Below are 5,450 nucleotides of genomic sequence, written 5' to 3'. Positions count from 1 at the left end.
CTGATCAAAGGAAATCTCTACTCTTTTAAAGAGTATGTGCGTTCTCTTTAAAGTGAGTGACCTAACAAAATATGTTCATTTGTATGCCAAGTATTGTGGTGTGGTTCATTTCAGTAAACATTTTGGTGAATCCAATGGTCTTATCATGATTATCATCAAATCTCTTTAGTGCCAAAAATGCTAGAAAAGTCCATTGTATATGCTGTAGTAGGATAAGTCATGAATGTTCATCTGGAAATTGTTTTGAGTAAAAAGTGAGTGGTGTTTCCCTGTCCCATCAAGAATAGTTTTTAAGGGGGTTGCCTGGGTGGCTCAGTCGTTGGGCATCTGCCTTCGGCTCCTGTCATGATCCAGCGTCCTGGGATTGAGCCCCGTGATGAGCTCCCTGCTCTGCGGAAGGCCTGCTTCTCCCTCTTCCACCTCCCCTGCTTGTGTTCCTTCTCTCGCTATGTATCTCTCTGTTAAATAAATAAATAAAATCTTAAAAAAAGGAGCAATTTTTATGGATCATGTATTAGGCAGGATTTACTATTCAACACAAAATCTCTTTGGCACTAAAAGAGGCAATAGCAGGAGAAACCAGCAAATGATATGAGGGTAGAAAATGTCAGCGAATTAGCAGCACAGAGTACTTCGGTTAATGTTTGTTTAAATTTCAGGATAGGCATAGTTGAGGGATAGGGATAGGTGCACAGAAAAGTAGGTTTCAGCTCGACTAAAATCCAACACATGGTCTTCACAACACCAAGATGAGATGACTGATCTTATCACCCTCATCTTCTGTGTGTGTGTGTTCTAATTTTGTAGCAACAGTCACATATACTATCAGTTTATCATACTATTATTATCATATTATTTCTGTAGTGCTGACTCTCACAATATATCCAGGCTCTTCAGAGATTTAATCTTCCCTAGATCTATCCTTTTAAAATCTTAGTTCATTTGTAAATGCCAAAATGTTTGCAATCTATTCCTATTCCTTCTGTACCCTATTACATTTCATTATACAAGAGCATTTTTTAAGTATTTAAAGGGAAATAGAATTATGACCATAAAAAGCCTTTAGCTGGCTATTGATGGAAGGCTCCCAAGATTAGAAGTCCAAGTATAAAACTAGAAGTTCTACAAATAGTGTAAGTCTAGAGGCAAAGGACTGTGGTGTTTGACTGCACACACACACAAACACACACACACACACATACAGATCAGGCATATATATACTTGTGTGATACCAGAGATTCTCTGAGGACTTTGGAGATGCTCTTCTGACTCTCAATCGCAGGTCAATTTGGTTTGTAACCTTAAAGTTACATTCTGAGAAGGTGATTGCTTTTAGCTCAGGGTTAATGAATCAGGACTCACAATTCTCCTTAATAGAGACATGGAGCTAGGATAGGATTTAAGAGTGGTGGGCTAACTCCACTCATTTAGATAATTATAATGGGCCAGACAGAGAAACTCGATACAGAAATCAGTATCTAATTTCAGTCAAACATATCTAATGGGCCAGGCACTGTTTTAGCTATTTTGTAGGTACTAATCCATTTAGTCCGCTCAAGGACTTTATGTGGGGGTACTATTATTATGACTACCTTCAGAAGAGGAAGTGTAGGGTTATAAAGGCAAGAAAGTTTCCAGAGGTCATGTGATTTATAAGAGCCAGAGACTGTATTCAAATCAAGGCAGCTAGATTTAGAGCCTACCTTCCTAACCGTAGGCTTTACGGCTGCCCAAAGACCTCTTCAAAGCCCTGGAGTATTGCACGGGAACTTTTAGTTCCTTAGTGATTAGACGTGTACTCCACTCTGTTAGAGCAGATTTCTTAATCCTATCAACAGTTGTCTTCTACTTGATAGATTTTATCATAATGGCAATTAGATAATTATTTGGGTAATTACTTGTTTAATGTGTCTTTCTCCTGACAGACTATATGTAATTAGCATAAGAGCAGAGACCAGATTTGTACATTTGTCCCTGCATCCTCCTTCTACAGGTGTGAATCCAACACATCAAAGGTGTCCAAGAAATTATTGGCAAAATTTTTTTTAAAAGATGGATGGGGACACCTGGGTAGCTCAGTCTGTTGAGCATCCAGCTCTTAGTTTCAGCTCAGGTCATGATCTTAGGGTCTAGAGATCAAACCATGCATCAGGCCTGATGCCCACCATGGAGTCTGCTTGAGACTCTCTCTCTCTCCCCCCACCAATAAATAAATAAATAAATAGGTAGATAAATAAATAAAATCCTAAAAAAAAATAAAAGAAGGATGACTGACTATTGTATTATCTATTGCTGCATAATGAATCATCCTAAAACTTAGTGGCGTTAGACAGCAAACATGTATTATCTTACGGCTCCTGAGTTTGGACTTTTGAAGTGGCTTCCTGGACAGTTGTGGTTCAAGGTCTTTCCTAAAGTTGCCGCCAAGGTGTTAGGTGGGGAGCTGCTGTCATGTGAGAGCTCACTAGTGCTGCAGGGCCCATTTCCAAGGTGGCTCACTCACACACGGTAGGAAGCCCCACTTGCTTGTTGTGTGCACCTCTTCATAGATTTGGTTCAGAGTCCTTGCAATGTGTCAGCTAGTTTCTCCGGAGTAAGCAATGTGAGAGAGAAAGAGAGAGAGACAGAGAGGGGAGAAAGTTACAATGCTTTTTATAACCTAGTCACACAGTGTCTGTTACAGCATATTCTACTCATTAGAAGCAAGTCTGCTTTATCTAACCTATATTCAGGAGAAAAGGAAGGGGAGATCCCCCCCTTTTGTAGACAGACATTTGTGGACATATTTAAAACCACTGTACCTTCTAACCTTATTTTATGTAAGTAGTATTTCGGCATGCAGGGGTGGAGCTCCAGAAGAGGGAATCTTCCAGATGGAGGACAAACACAGAGCAAGGGCACAGGAAGGGAAACGAGATTTGTTGGAGAATAGCAAGTATGGTAGATTTGAAGGTCAAAGTAAGGATAGAGGAATCTTTAAAGGGGGAAGGGGGGAAATAAAATGGGCAGTGGTAAGAGAACTTGAAAAGTTTTTCATTTACAGTAATGGACAAAGGAAACGAGGGGATGACTTGATTAGAAAGGATATTCCTTTAGGAATATTTATCTGGGGAAATAGAGTCAAGTACTGGAGGATGAAATCCAAAATCATCATTAGGAGACCATTATTTTTGCAGGAAGGCTGCTGAGACTCTAACTTGAACAAAACAGAGTAGAAAGTAGGGGACTGATATTACAGTGCTTGGTAATTAATTAAATAAGAGAAGAGCCCAGAAGGAGTTGCCAAAGGTGACACCAGGATCAGAAATAACCACAGGACACTGACTGTGTAGTTTCCTAGGAAGATGATGAGATTGGATTGATTTGTTGACCTTGGGTTATGGTAGGACAGTCAAGAGGAAATAGCAAACAGGCAATTAAAATGTGAGTCTAGATTTCAGGGGAGAGCTTAGGTTCAAAGACCATCCCTACTGTCCCCACAAATGAACAAACAGGCTACAGAGAGCCTAGTGCCAACCATGGTACTGGGAAGTGTCAGGAAAGAGATTTCTGCTCCTTATTCCTAATATAAATTCCAAAGATAAAAGGGCTTCATGTTTATGGTATGACTTGTCTTTTTAAAACTTACTTCTCTTTGAAGGGTTAGCCTGAGGAAAATGTGCTCAGGCAGTGACTTCAATTCTGGCTAGTGAGTCACTGCATTAGGTTTCTACAGGTGCTGGGACAAAGTACCACAAACTTAGTAGCTTAAAACACTGACGATTTATTGTCTTATGGGTCTGGAGGTTAGAAGTCCAAAATCAGTTTCATTGGGGTAATGTCAAGGTGTCTGCAAGGCTTGCTCTTTCTGAAAGCTCTGAGAGAAGAATCTGTTTCCTTGTCTTTGGTAGCTTCTAGTAGCTGCCATATCCCTGGTTTGAGATCTCCTTCATTCATCTTCAGAGCACATCACTCCAGTCTCTGCTTCCATCCTCGCATCGTCTTCTCCTCTGACTGGATCCTCCAGTGTCCTTATAAGGACTATTTTATTGACAGTGGACCCACCTGGATGATCCTGGATAATCTTCCCATCTCAACATCCTTAATTTACTCACACACGAGAAGTCCTCTGACCACATAGCGTAACATTTATAGGTTCTGGGGATTAGGACACAGACATATTTGGGAGGGCGTTCTTCAGCTTACTAGAGCCACACAAATTCCACTGATCCAAACAATACCTTAGGTGTTTCCAAATCATAGATTCCCCACTGAATACATACAACCAGTGTGAAGTTTTTTACTATCCCTTCTCCCACCCTCTCAGCTTCATGGAGTTTTTTGTTGGGTTTTCTCATCAACAACATCATTATCATCACTCTAAAAAGGCCTTTGGTCTCATCAAAGAACTTTATGGTCTAAAGGGACCTCAAATATCAAGTAAAGCACCAGTGGAATATTTATTTCTTCTGGTCTTCAGGCCTGGAGATAGACACTGAAGCCCTTGAATTTACTTCTCAGTTTCTCACTCAATTTGTCTGCCTTACTTTCCACTGATTCCCTGGCAACTCACTCTGCCATGGGTTCTCTTTCTTCAGGAGAGTATGCCTCAAGAATTTCCAATTTGATGTATTCAAGATCCCAATCAGAGAAAAAGATATAAAGTTCCCGGTATGATTAGACTAAATAAAATCTGAAGTCCCTTCTGATCCTCAGTTGCTAGGATTCTGTTAAAGATTTTCTCAAAATGATATTGATGTCAACTCCAATGCAATATAAACTTGCATCGTTTTTCACCTGAAATGATTTCACTTTAAAGAAATGACTGAACTGTAAATCTTTAAAGTGTTGCTCACTGTTGAATCACGTGGCTAGAATGTTTCGAACTCCAAACACATAGTTTGTGAGTAACTTTCAGCGATATATACGTTTAGGTATCAAAAGTGTGGTGGAAAGAGCTGTGATTTAAGGCCCGAGAAATCTGGATTCAAATTTTAGCAATGCAGCCAAGCGGAAGGAAAGTTATGTTAATTTCTCCAAACCTTTACTTCCTTATTGGAAAATTAGAATAGTAATACACACATACAAGGATTGGGGGGAATTAGATGTGACAGTGATGTAAAGTAGCTAGCACTGCTTGGCACACAGTAGACACTTGATAAACACTAATCTCAGCAATTCAACTAGTGTTTATCTTCTACTAAGTGCCAAGAACTGGGCATGGCTCCAAACCCTGGTCCCCTCCTCTTCACATTCATCCCCCTTTAAAGCATAGAAGCAACCTGACTCTATTTGACACTCAAGATCTTTGTTAAGCTGGGTTAATGTCCATAATAAGAGATAATGATTACCAAATACATTAATGATTAGCAGATTTACAGTTATAATGTAAAGGATAATTATTCATTAACTTCCATAAGGCTCTAAGTTTACTGATGGCTGTTATTATATGAAATTATATGGTGTATGGA

The sequence above is a fragment of the Mustela putorius genome, unplaced genomic scaffold (genome assembly GCF_011764305.1).
Source record: "Mustela putorius furo isolate JIRA1106 unplaced genomic scaffold, ASM1176430v1.1 tig00000145_pilon_pilon_pilon, whole genome shotgun sequence".
In the NCBI taxonomy this organism is placed as follows: domain Eukaryota; kingdom Metazoa; phylum Chordata; class Mammalia; order Carnivora; family Mustelidae; genus Mustela; species Mustela putorius.
The sequence above is the reverse complement of the archived record's forward strand: the minus strand, read 5'-3'. Positions refer to the sequence as shown.